The sequence below is a fragment of the Trachypithecus francoisi genome, unplaced genomic scaffold (genome assembly GCF_009764315.1).
Source record: "Trachypithecus francoisi isolate TF-2019V2 unplaced genomic scaffold, Tfra_2.0 Lachesis_group6, whole genome shotgun sequence".
NCBI classification, from domain to species: domain Eukaryota; kingdom Metazoa; phylum Chordata; class Mammalia; order Primates; family Cercopithecidae; genus Trachypithecus; species Trachypithecus francoisi.
Window position 1 is genome coordinate 66,995,292 of NW_022681471.1, and position 13,837 is coordinate 67,009,128.

Sequence of the window (13,837 nt, forward strand, 5' to 3'; positions counted from 1 at the left end):
TGGATCAGCAATATCAAAGACCAAAGGTATATGAAACCACAAAGATAGAGAGAAACCATAACAGAAAGGCTGAAAATTCCAAAAACCAGAATGACTCTTCTCCTCTGAAGGAACACAACTCTTTGCCAGCAAGGGAACAAAACTGGATCAAGAATGAGTTTGATGAGTTGACAGAAGTAGACTTCAGAAGTTCGATAATAATAAACTTCTCCAGGTTAAAGAAGCATTCTCTAACTCATTGCAAGGAAGCTAAAATCCTTGAAAAAAGATTAGAAAAATGGCTAACTAGAATAACAACTGTAGAGAAGACCTTAAATGACCTGATGGAGATGAAAAACACAATAGGAGAACTTCATGAAGCATACACAAGTTTCAATAGCCAATTTGATCAAGGAAAAGAAAAGATATCAGGGATTGAAGATCAAATTAATGAAATAAAGTGAGAAGACAAGATTCAAGAAAAAAGAGTAAAAAGAAATGAACAAAGCCTCCAAGAAATAGGGGACTATGTTAAAGACCAAATCTAAGTTTGATTGGTGTACCTGAAAGTGATGGGGAGAATGGAACCAACTTGGAAAACACTGTTCAGGATATTATCCAGGAGAACATCCCCAACCTAGCAAGACAGGCCAACATTCAAACTCATGAAATACAGAGAACACCAAAAAGATACTCCTTGAGAAGAGCAACCCCAAGACACAATTGTTAGCTACACCAAAGTCAAAATGAAAGAAAACATATAAAGCGCAGCCACAGGAAAGGTCAGGATACCCGCAAAGGGAAGCCCATCAGACTAACAGCAGATCTCTCTGCAGAAACACTACAAGCCAGAGGAGAATGGGATGTATTTAACATCCTTTAAAAAAAAAGAATTTTCAAGCCAGAATTTCATATCCAACCAAACTAAGCTTCATAAGTGAAGGAGAAATAAAATCCTTTACAGAAAAACAAATGCTGAGATATTTTGTCACCACCAGGCATGCCCTACAAGAGATCATGAAGGAAGCACTAAACATGTAAAGGAACAACCGGCATCAGCCACTGCAAAAACATGCCAAATTGTAAAGACTATTGATGCTATGAAGAAACTGCATCAATTAACGGGCAAAATAACCAGCTAGCAACATAATGACAGAATCAAATTCACATATAACAATATGAACTTCAAATGTAAATGGGATAAATGCCCTAATTGAAAGACACAGACAGGCAAATTGGATAAAGACTCAAGACCCATTGGTGTGCTGTATTCAAGCGACCCACCTCACGTGCAAAGACACACATAGGCTCAAAATAAAGGGATGGAGGAAGATCTACCAAGCAAATGGAAAGGAAAAAAAAAAAAGCAGGGGTTGTAATCTTGGTCTCTGATAAAACAGACTTTAAACCAACAAAGATCAAAAGAGACAAAGAAGGCCACTACATAATGGTAAAGGAATCAATTCAACAAGAAAAGCTAAGTATCCTAAATATACACACCCAATACAGGAGCACCCAGATACTTAAAGCAAATTTTTAGATACCTACAAAGAGACTGAGACTCCCATACTATAATAATGGGAGACTTTAACATCCTACTGTCAATTTTAGACAGATCAACAAGACAGAAAATTAATAAGCATATCCAGGACTTGAACTCAGCTCTGGACCAAGGTGACCTAATAGACATCTACAGAACTCTCCACCCCAAATCAACAGAATATACATTCTCCTCAGGACCACATCACACATATTCTAAAACTGACCAAATAATTGGAAGTAAAACACTCCTCAGCAAATGTAAAAGAACAAAAATCACAACATACTGTCTCTCAGAACACAGTGCCATCAAATTGGAACTCAGAATTAAGAAACTCAAAACCACGTAACTACATGAAAACTGAACAACCTGCCCCTGAATGAATACTGAGTAAATAATGAAATGAAGGCAGAAATAAAGATGTTCTTTGAAACCAGTAAGAACAAAGAAACAGTGTACCAGAATCTCTGGGACATATTTAAGCAAGTGTGTAGAGGGAAATTTATAGCACTAAATGGCCACAATAAAAAGCAGGAAAGATCTAAAATTGATACCATAACATCATAATTAAAAGAACTAGAGAAGCAAGAAAAAACAAATTCAAAAGCTAGCAGAAGACAAGAAATAATTAAGATCAGAGAAGAACTGAAGGAGACAGAGATACAAAAAAACTCTTCAAAAAATCCATGAATCCAGGAGCTGTTTCTTTGAAAAGATCAACAAAGCAGATAGACAGTTAGCCAGACTATTAAAGAAGAAAAGAGATAAGAATCAAACAGACACACTAGAAAATGATAAAGGGATATCACCACCGATACCACAGAAATACAAGCTACATCAGAGAATGCTATAAACATGTCTATGCAAATAAGCTAGAAAATCTAGAATAAATGGATAAATTCCTGGACACATACACCCTCCCAAGACTAAACAAGAGAGAAGCTGAATCTCTGAATAGGCCAATAACAGGTTCTGAAATTGAGGCAATAATTAATAGCCTACCAAGCAAAAAAATCCAGGACCAGGAGAATTCACAGCCAAATTCTACCAGAGGTACAAGGAGGAGCTGGTACCATTCCTTCTGAAACTATTCCAATCAATACAAAAAGAGGGAAATCTCCCTAACTCATTTTATGAGGCCAGCATCATCTTGATACCAAATTCTGACAGAAACACAACAACAAAAAAAGAGAATTTTAGGCCACTCATAAGTGGGAGTTGAACAATGAGAACACGTGGACACAGGGAGAAGAATATCACACACTGGGGCCTGTTAGGGGGTGGGGGTCTGGGGGAGGGATAGCATCAGGAGAAAACCTAATGTAAATGACGAGTTAATGGGTGCAACAAACCAACATGGCACGTGTATACCTATGTAACAAACCTGCTCGTTGTGTACATGTACCCTAGAACTTAAAGTATAATAACAAAAAAAAAGTATCATCATCACTGATCATTAGAGAGATGCAAATCAAAACCACAATGAGATACCATCTCACACCAGTCAGAATGGCAGTTATTAAAATGTCAGGAAACAATGGATGCTGGTGAGACGGTGGAGAAATAGCAACGCTTTTACACTGTTGGTGGGAATGTAAATTGGTTCAAAATTGACAGTGTGGCAATTCCTCAAGGATCTAGAATAAGAAATACCATTTGACCCAGCAATCCCATTACTGGGTATATACCCAAAGGAAGAAAATCTTTCTACTATAAGACAAAATATAATTCAAGAGAACAGGGTGACTATAGTCTATAATAAATTAAAGATTTCTGCCCAAGATGGCTGACTAGAGGCAACCAGGGGTAACATCTCCCATGACATTGGGAGGACTGTATCATTCTTAGCAGATCTTCAGAGGGAAGGCATCGAGAGCAGAGGGAGGAAAGAAAGAGTGTCTGAGATGAAGGGGGAGGAAGATAGAAGGCCTACTGGGAATTACCCAGCATTGGAATCATTCTGGCTCCCAATGACTTCTGTGCAAGGTGTGAGTTTAACAGGCAAGGAGCAAATCGCTCTTGCCGGGGGCCTCTGTAACCTCATCAGGAGGAGACCCCTCGACTGCCACAGACACTTAAGTTGTCAGAGAAAGCTGCTTAGATACGTGGTAGGTGCAGAACTCCAGCCGGTGTGGAGCCCATAAGGGTTTGGTGCAGGAATGTATGTAGTGGGGCACAGTCAGAGACATCCATCTCCTTAGGCTCAACTTGCTCCCACAGGAGGCATTAGCCCTAGGGGGACTGTAGAGCCTGAACTCTGCAGGGCAGTTTTGACCATGAGAAAGGATCAGTGTGACATGAGCACCCCTCGGTCTACTGGCTGCTCATGGGGCCCCAGCATGGCTTTGTCTGCTTTCAGTGCAGCCCCTGGGTGTCTCCTAGGGGCGCACATTATTCCTCCTGCACTTGCAGACCATGTTTGACTGGCAGAGAGCTCCAGCATAGTGGCCCCAGCGGACATGCACCATCTAGTCTGCGTCCTCCCCCATTACAAACTCCCCTGTGCCCCTTTGACCGCAGTCAGTCACCCATGGCCACCCCTCCACACTGCTTTGCTGGTGCGTGTGTGCTTGGGGGCACCAAGCCCTCTTTCTCTGCTAGCACGCATGTGTGTATGCACTCTGCCGTGCCATTGCTACGGGCATGAGTGCACCTCCCCCCACTTCCCTCATCACACCACCGTTGTCGTTGGAGCAGTGGCAGGTATGGAGCCGCCAGATCTGCCCGCGCCAGCATTCTGCTAACACTGCCTCCAGCAGGAAACTGGGCTTGGAAAACAGGGGACCTGCCCCTAGGCGAGAGCGCTGACCACCACCAGCGTGAGGGTGCACAGAGGGCTCACAGAATCCTGCACCAAACAGAACCCCGTCCACATGTTAACACCACCACCGGCATTAACTCGTGCGCAGTCACCAGGGGGAGCCTCCCAGCCCCCAAGCTGTACTGCCACAGACGTTCACACCCTAGCACCCCCTAATATCCTGCTGCAGCCAAGGAGCGTACACCCAGCAACGCCGCTTCTGCTGCTGCTGCCGGCATGTGCGAGCGAGGACAAATCCCGCTGCCACTGCCCATGAAGTGCTTTGGCGGGCACCACTCGTCAGAGTGTTGTGACCAGTGGTCCTGGAGCACCTTGGCCTCTCCAGCAGAGCATGTTTCTAACCTCGAGGACACAGATAAAAGCCAGGACCAGATACCAGTCCCCCAGAGTTAGAACACACAGTCCAGGAGTCCTGAGCTGAGCCTTGGTCTCCTAAAATCTTTCAGGAAAAAAGCAAGTAAACCGAACCCACTTACACCGCAATCAAAACACCAAGGTCATCAAATAAGATAAAATTTAAATATATATATATTTTTCTTACTTTAATAGTTTTTGGGGTACAGGTGGTTTTTGGTTACATGGATAAGTTCTTCAGTGGTGATTTCTTAAATTTTAGTGCACCAGTCACTCAAGCAGTGTACACTACACTCAATATATAGTCTTTCATCTCTCACTCCTCTCCGAACCTTCACCACCCTCTGAGTACATTATATCATTGTTATGCCTTTGCGTTCTTATAGCTTAGCTCCCACTTCTAAGTGAGAACATACAATATTTGGTTTTCCAATCCTGAGTTACTTCACCTCAGTGGACACAACCAGGCTGGGGCCCCAGGAGAAGCCAGTAGACCAAGAGGTGCTCGTGTCAAACCGACCCTGCAGAGTTCAGGCCTATAGCTCCCCTAGGGCTAAAGTCTCCTATGGGAGCAAGTTGAACCTAGGGGGATGTGCATCCCTGGCTGTGCTCCACAACAGAATAACGGCCCCCAGCAGCACCTAAGTTGCTGCAAAAGACATTATTTTGTTCCTTTTTCTGACTGAGCCTAGGGGGATGTGCGTCCCTGGCCATGCTCCACTAAGAATAATGGCCTCCAGCAGCACCCAAGTTGCTGCAAAAGATATTATTTTATTTCTTTTTCTGGCTGAGTAGTATTCCATGGCATATATATACCACACTGATTTTTATCCACTTGTTGGTTGATGGGCACTTAGGTTGGTTCCATATCTATGCTCTTGTAAATTTTGTCTCTCTAAACATGTGGTTTTTTTTCTTCGTATAATGACTTATTTTTCTTCAGGAAGATATCCAGTGGTGGGATTGCTGGATCAAATAGTTCTACTTTTAGTTCTTTAAGGAATCTCCATACTGTTTTCCATAGTAATGGTAATTACTATGTAGTAATTTAAATTTCTACCAGCAGTATATCTGTGTTCCCTTTTCCCCACATTCATGCCAACATCTATTGTTTGTTGACTTTAATTATAGTCATTCTTACAAGGAGTAAAATGGTATCTTGTTGTGGCTTTAATTTGCATTTTCATGATGATTAGTGCAGTGAAGTATTTTTTTTTTTTTTTTTGTATGCTTGTTGCTGTTTGTATATCTTCTTGGGGAAATGCCTGTTCATTTCTTTTGTCCACTTTTTGATAAGACTGGTTTGTTGTTTGCTTATTTTTTTGTTTCTAATTGGATACTAATTGGATACTAATCTTTTGCTGGATGCATAGGTTGAGAATAATTTCTCATATCCTGTGGGTTGTCTCTTTACTCTGCTGATTACTTCTTTTACTATGCAGAAGCTTTTTAGTTTAGTTAGGTACCATTTATTTATATTTGTTTTTGTTACATTTGTTTTTGGGGCCTTAGTCATGAATTCTATGCCTAAGCTAATGTCTAGAAGAGTTTTTCTAATATTATGTTCCAGAATTTTTATGATTTTAGGCTTTAGATTTGAGTCTTTGATCCATCTTGAGGTGAATTTTGTATAAAGTGATAGACGGTGTATTAGTTGGGGATCTCTAGAGGGACAGAACTAATAGGATGGATGTATATATAAAGGGAAGTTTATTAAGGAGTATTGACTCATACAATCACAGGGTGAAGTTCCACAATAGGCCTTCTGCAAGCTGAGGAGCAAGGAAGTCAGCCCAATCCCAAAGCAGAAATATTGGAGTGCGATGTTCCAGGGCAGAAACCATCCAGCATGGGAGAAAGATGTAGGTCAGAAGACTAAACCAGTCTAGTCTTTCCACGTTCTTCTGCCTGCTTTTATTCTGGCTACTCTGGCAGCTGATTAGATTGTGACCACCCAGATTGAGGGTGGGCCTGCCTTTGCCAGTCCACTGACTCAAATTTTAATTTCCTTTGGCAACACCCTCACAGACACACCCAAGAACTACACTTTGCATCCTTCAATCCAATGAAGTAGACACTCAATATTAACCATCAGAAGTCCATCCTTTGTCAACTGGAACCCATTGCACATCTCCTGAAATCATACATAATCTTCAAATAAAGAAAATAATAAGGTTGTAATTATGACTAACATACTACAGCTATTTTTGTGCAACTGGAAATGCACCAGTCCCCAACCCAAATGCTATTACATAAAGTTAACAACACTTAAATGCTGATGTGAAGTCAATAAATCTCATGTCACATGATAAAGGAAAAAGAAAGCAAATAAAATTAATAGTTTCTTAGTAGAAGTGAATACATACACAAATATGTTCTTAATAAAAAAAGGAGGAAATACTCATGACAATTAGTTCTTGTTTCTGCAACTGGTCACGTGATCACAGCTGGTATTGATGACTACCTTCTTCTGCTACACATTCTGTATTGCCTTTGCCTTCAGCAAGCACCTCAGCAGGTTGTAGTTTTGTGTGTGTGGTGTAGTGACCCAAACCTTCATTCCTGAAGGGTCTGGACCATTTGTAGTACTGCCTGGACTGGCCTGTTGTCGTTTCCCATAGACCTTGATCACAGGGCATGGTAGTACTAAGAAACACCCTAAGGGATCTCCTGTGTAATATATATACTGTCCCTTGCCTCTGTTGTGGAGTAGACCAATTTCATCTTGATAGTCCAGGTAAATCACCCCAGCCGACACTGTAACTCCCTTCTTAGTCTCTTGACTTAGAGGTAAGAGGAGCCCAAAGTGGCCAGGTGTCAGTCTTAACTACCAGTTTAGTGGAATTGTTGTGCCTCCTGGTGGCAGTGTTCCTCCTCTGGAACTAAGACATCTAGGTCAGCAGAACATAATACTGTGGGAACAGGAAGCAAAAATTTTCTAGTGGGTTACTAGGGGTAATGGTGAGTAGTAGGACATCCACTTCCACTCCTTGATTCCTGGACCCATGAATCTTGGCTATGAGAGAAAGAGTACCATATATTGGATGCTGATCCAGAGCATACACAGCCTTCTGGAAAATTTTGCCCTAGCTCTGCAAAGTATTGTCCACCTAGTTGGCATTGTGACTTCAAAAGGCCATTGTACAGTTCTATCAATCCAGCTGCTTCAGGATGATGGGAAATATAATAAGACCAGTGAATTCCATGAGCATGATCCCAGTGCTGCCCTTCTTTAGCCATAAAGTAAGTGCCTTGGTAAGAGGCAATGCTATGTGGAAAGCCCTGATGGTGGTGGATGAGGCATTCTGTGAGTCCACAGATGGTAGCCTTGGGAGAAGTATTGTGTGCAGGAGAGGCAAACCCATATCTGGAGTAAGTATCTATTCCGGTGAGGACAAACCACTGCCCTTTTCAAGATGGAAGAAGTCCAATATAATCAACCGGCCACCAAGTAACTGGCTGGTCACCCTGAGGAATGGTGCCATATCGAGGGCTCAGTGTTGGTCTCTGCTGCTGGCAAATTGGGCACACAGCAGTGGCGGTAGCCAGGTCAGCCTTGGTGAGTGGAAGTTCATGTTGCTGAGCCCATCCATAATCTGCATCCCTACCATCATTGCCTCTTTGTTCATGGGACCATTGAGTGATGACAGGGGTGGGTGGGGAAAGAGGCTAAGTGGTGTCCACAGAACAAGTCATCCTAGCCACTTGATTATTAAAATCCTCCTCTGCTGAAGTCATCCTTTGGTGAGCACTCATATGAGATACAAATATCTTCACAGTTTTTGACGACTCAGAAAGATCCATCAACATATCTCTTCCCCAAATTTCTGTGTCACCAATTTTCTGATTATTCTTCTTCCAAGTCCCTGACCATCTAGCCAAACCATTGACTAGAGCCTATGAATCAGTATATAATCGCACATTTGGACATTTCTCCTTCCAAGCAAAGTGCACAACTGCTCGAAATTCTGCCCACTGGGAAGATTTATTTCACCATTGTCCTTCAGGGATGTCCTAGAAAGGGGCTGTACTGCTGCAGCTGCCCACTTTGGGGTGGTGCCTGTATATCATCAAAACCAGGCCCTTGTCTTCTCTTCCTCTGTCAACTGACCATAGGGAACTCCCCGTGAGGCTTCCAGTGCAGGCTGGTGGAGAGAAGGCAGGGTGGCAGGAGTGGGAAGCATGGGCATTTAAGCCACTTCCTCACATAAGTTTCTTGTGCCTTCAGGACCTGCTCAAGCCCGATCACATATAGATGACTTCCATTTGATAATGGAATGCGGCTGTGCATGCCCACTTTATGGCTAGATAGGTCAGAAAGAACCCAGTTCATGATAGGCAGTTCAGGTCACATGATGACTTCATGACCCATAGTCAAACGTTCAGTTTCTACTAAAGCCCAGTAACAGGCCAAGAGCTGTTTCTGAAAAGGAGAGTAGTTATCTGCAGAAGATGGCAGGGTCTTGCATCAAAATCCTAAAGGTCTCCACTGTGATTCACCAATGGGGCCTTCCAAGGGCTCCAAACAGCATTTCTATCTGCCACTGACACCTCAAGCACCATTGAGTCTGACGGCTCATATTGCCCAAGTGGCAGAGCAGCTTACACAGCAGCCTGGATCTATGGCAGAGCCTTCTCCTATTCTGAATCACACTCAAAACTGGCAGCCTTTTGTGTCACTCAATAAATGGACCAAAGTAACACACTCAGATGAGGAATGTGTTGCTTCCAAAATCCAAATAGCCTGACTAGGCATTGTGTCTCTTTCTTGGCTGTAGGAGAGGCCAAATACATCAACTTATCCTTCACCTTAGAAAGAATGTCTCAATAGTCCCCACACCACTGAACCCCTAGACATTATACTGAGGTAGAAGGTCCCTGAATTTTAGTTTCATTTATTTACAGTCCTTTGGCATGCAAATATTTCACTGATAAGTCCAATGTGTTTGCTACTTATTGCTCACTGGATCTAATCAGCATAATATCACCAATGTAATGGACCAGTGTGATGTCTTGTGAAAGAAAAAAGTGATCAAGGTCTCTCTGAACAAGATTATGACACAAAGATGGAGAGCTGATATACCCCTGAGATAGAACAATGAAGATATATTGCTAGCCTTGCCAGCTGAAGGCAAATTGCTTCTGGTAGGCTTTATGGATAGGAATGGAGAAAAAGCCATTTGCCAAATCAATAGCTGCATACCAGGTTCCAGGAAATGTGTTAATTTGCTCAAGCAATGAAACCATTTCTGGTACAGCAGCTGCAATTTGAGTCACCATTTGGTAAAGCTTATGATAATCCACTTTCATTCTCCAAGATCCATCTGTCTTCTGCACAGACCAAATAGAATAGTTGAAGAGGAATGTGGTGGGAATCACCACCTCTGAGTCTTTCAAGTCTTTTATGGTGGCACTAATCTCTGAAATCCATCCAGGATGCAATATTGTTTTTTATTTACTATTTTTTTTCTAAGTAGAGGCAGTTCTAATTGCTTCCATTTGGCATTTCCCACCATGATATCCTTAATCCTACCAGTCAGGAAGCCAAAGTGGGGGTTCCACCAGCTGCTAAATATGTCTATGCCAGTTATGCATTCTGGCACTGGGGAAATGACCACAGAATGAGTCTGGAAATCCACTGGACCCACTTTAAGTGGGATTTGAGCTGATACATCATTAAATTCTGGACTTCCATAAACCCCTACTTTAACTGGAGGACCACAGTGATGTTTTGGGTCCCCTGGCATCAATGTCAGCTCAGAGTCAGTGTTTAGCAGTCCCCGACAGTTCTGATAATTTTCCTTTCCTCAGTGCAGTTACCCTGGTAAAAGACTGAAGGTCTCCTTGGGGAAGGATGCGAGAAAGATTAACAGCATTAAATTGTTGGTAGTGTGGTGGGATTCTTCCTCAAAAGGACCCGGCCTCCCCTTCATTCAAGGGGTTCAAACTGGCTAAAGTCTGGAAATTGATAGAGAGACCGTGATTTTGTTTTTATAATTCAAATTAGTTTTTTGTCCACTCGACCTGGAAGTTTTCTGGTTATATAAATTAAGAATGCAGTAGGCTTCCTATCAATTTCACTTCTAGGGACTTCGTGGTAAATTAGTCAATGTTAGAGTTCTACATGAGTCACACTATTCTGATTGCTGCTTTGTATCTGCTGTCCATTATGGTAACTTCACCCACCTTGCCTTTGATGGGTGAGTGCTGCCACTTTGCCCCCACCACCTTGGGATCCAATTATTCCCATTGTATTTAAATTCCATAATTGAATGACTGTAGTTCCTACTGTAATATCTGGTATACAGAGAAGAGCAATAACAGAGCTCTTCAAGGATGCAGGTGCTGCCCTCACAAAGTTACTTTGCAAAGTAGTAGTCAAGGGTATATCTTCTGAACCCTCACAGCTGGGATGAGTAGGTCTAAAGTGACTAATCCACTCCAGCATCCCAATCTCCCTATGCCTTTGAATCCCTTCCTCTACATTGAAATAAGGGAGATCAGGCATTTCCAGATTGCTCACAGTGGGCCATGTTTTAATCCACATTTCTGCTAACCAAGCATATAAACTATTAGAATCTTTTGTAACTCCCTGAGCTGCAACATTAAATGCAGAATCCCTGCTTAGTAGACTCAAATCAGTAAATTCAGACTGATCCAATTCTACGTTCCTTCCACCATTATCCCACACCCTTAACATCCATTTCCATGCCTGTTCTCCAGATTTTTGCTTACATAAATTAGAAAACTCAAGCAGTTCTCTTGGAGTATGGCACACCTCCTCATGTGTCACACTTTGAACCTCCCCTCTAGGGGCCTGCTGGGACTTGAGTCTAGCAATAGGTCTAGAAGCAAATGGGGGATTGGAATGGCTCCTGAGAAGAATCAACATTGTCTTGCCTGGCAACTGACTCAGGGAAGGCCATCACTCTTGCCTCAAACAGCACAGAATTTATCTCTTCAAACAAAGGAATAAATACTGATGGCAACATGCGTTGGGGAGAGGATGTTTCCACTACACAGAATGGAAAAGGTGTTTCTTCTGGCAAAAAAGTCTCATTCAAATTCACAAGCTCAGTGTCCCCATATTTATCAGGGTCCTCCCACACATCCCCATTCAAAGTTGGAGGGTCCCATTCTTTTTCCAATCAACGCCCTCATTTTTACAATGGACACCTGGTGAAGCTGTGCACGCACTTTTGTTGCAGGTCAGCTACTCACATGATAAGAACTTGTGTCTGTTTTTCCACAATTTCAGCTCTTTCTCTACAGGTGATAGGACTCTCACTCAGGGCAATCTTAGAATATTTGAGGCTCAGTATCTCCTTCTGAAGCCAGGAGTTAGAATTTTTGAATTCATTATTTTCTTTCATCACTTTGTCCAGGAAACTTAGGAGAAACCAACCAACTTCATTATATTCCTTGGATCTCCATATATGGTCAAAGGTATTATGTATAGAGTCACTAAACTCCTTGCCTCTCAAGAGCAGTTTATCAAGATTAGTAAATGGATTTATTTTGCACAACTCTCTAAATAGTTCATACCAAGGATTATCATTCTCCATACTATTAGAAGTAGAGTCCTTAGCATTTTGGAGTCTAATCATATTAAGTAGCCAAATCCAGAAACCCCGAAACTGACAAAAGAACTCCATACTTAATATTTTGTTTCCCTAGAACCACTCCTAGTACTAAAATCTGTATTAGTCAGAGTTTTCTAGAGGAACATAACTAATAGGACAGATGTATATATAAAGGGGAGTTTAGTAAGAAGTACTAATTCATAAAATGACAAGGTAAGGTCCCACAATAGGCTGTCTGTAAGCTGAAGAGCTATGAAGCCAGTCCAAGTCCCAAAGCTAAAGAACTTGGAGTGTGATGTTCAAGGGGAGGAAGCATTCAGCAAGGGAGAAAAATGTAGGCCAGAAGACTAAACCAGTCTCATCTTTCCACATTCTTCTGCCTGCTTTTGTGCTGGCTGCATTGGGAGATGATTAGATTGTGCTCACTCAGATTGAGGGTGGGTCTGCCTTTTTTAGTCTACTAACTCAAACGTTAATTCACTTTGGCAACACTCTCATGGACATGCCCAAGAATGATACTTCACATCCTTCAATCCAATGAAGTTGACACTCAATATTAACCATCACAGATGATAATCCAGTTTTATTCTATAACATGTGGCTTACCAGTATGCCCAGCACCATTTATTGAACGGCATGGTCTTTTCTCAATTTATATTTTTGTATGCTGTGTCAAAGATCAGTTGACTGTAAGTATTTGGCTTTATTTTTGGATTCTCTATTCTGTTTAATTAGCTTAAGTGCCTATTTTTATACCAGTATCATGCTGTTTTGGTAACCATAGACATGTAGTATAATTTCAAGTAAGGTAATGGGATACCTCCAGATTTTTCTGTTTGCTTAGTCTTAGTTTAGCTAGGTGGGTTCCTTCTTGGATACATATGAATTTTAAGACGTTTTTTCTAGTTCTGTGAAGAAAGATAACAGTATTTTGATAAGAATTGCATTGACTCTGTAGATTGCTTTGGGCAATATGGTTATTTTCACAATATTGATTCTTTCCATCCATGAGCATAGAATGTGTTTCCATTTGCTTTTGTCATCTATAAAATATTTTAGCAGTGTTTTGTAGTTTTCCTTGCAGAGATCTGTCACCTCCTTGGTTAAGTTACATTCCTAGGTATTTTTCGTACCTGTTGTAAATGGATTGAGTTCTTGATTTGATTTTCAGCTTGGTCGTTGTTGGTGTATAGCAGTGCTACTGATTTGTGTACACTGGTTTGTAACCTGAGACTCTACTGAATTTGCTAATCAAATCTAATTGTCCAATGGTGGAGTCTTTAGGATTTTCTATATATATAATAATTTCATCTGTGAACAGTGATAGATTGATTTTCTATTTTCTAATTTTGATTCCCTTCATTTCTTTCTCTTGTCTGATTGCTCTGAAGAGGATTTCCAGTACTATGTTTAACAAAAGTGGTGACACTTAGCATTCTTTTCTTGTTCCATTTCTCAGGAAGAATAATTCCCAACTTTCCACATTTAGTATGATGTTGACTGTGTGTTTGTAATATATGGCTTTTGTTACTTTCAGGTAACTGTCTTCTACACTTATTT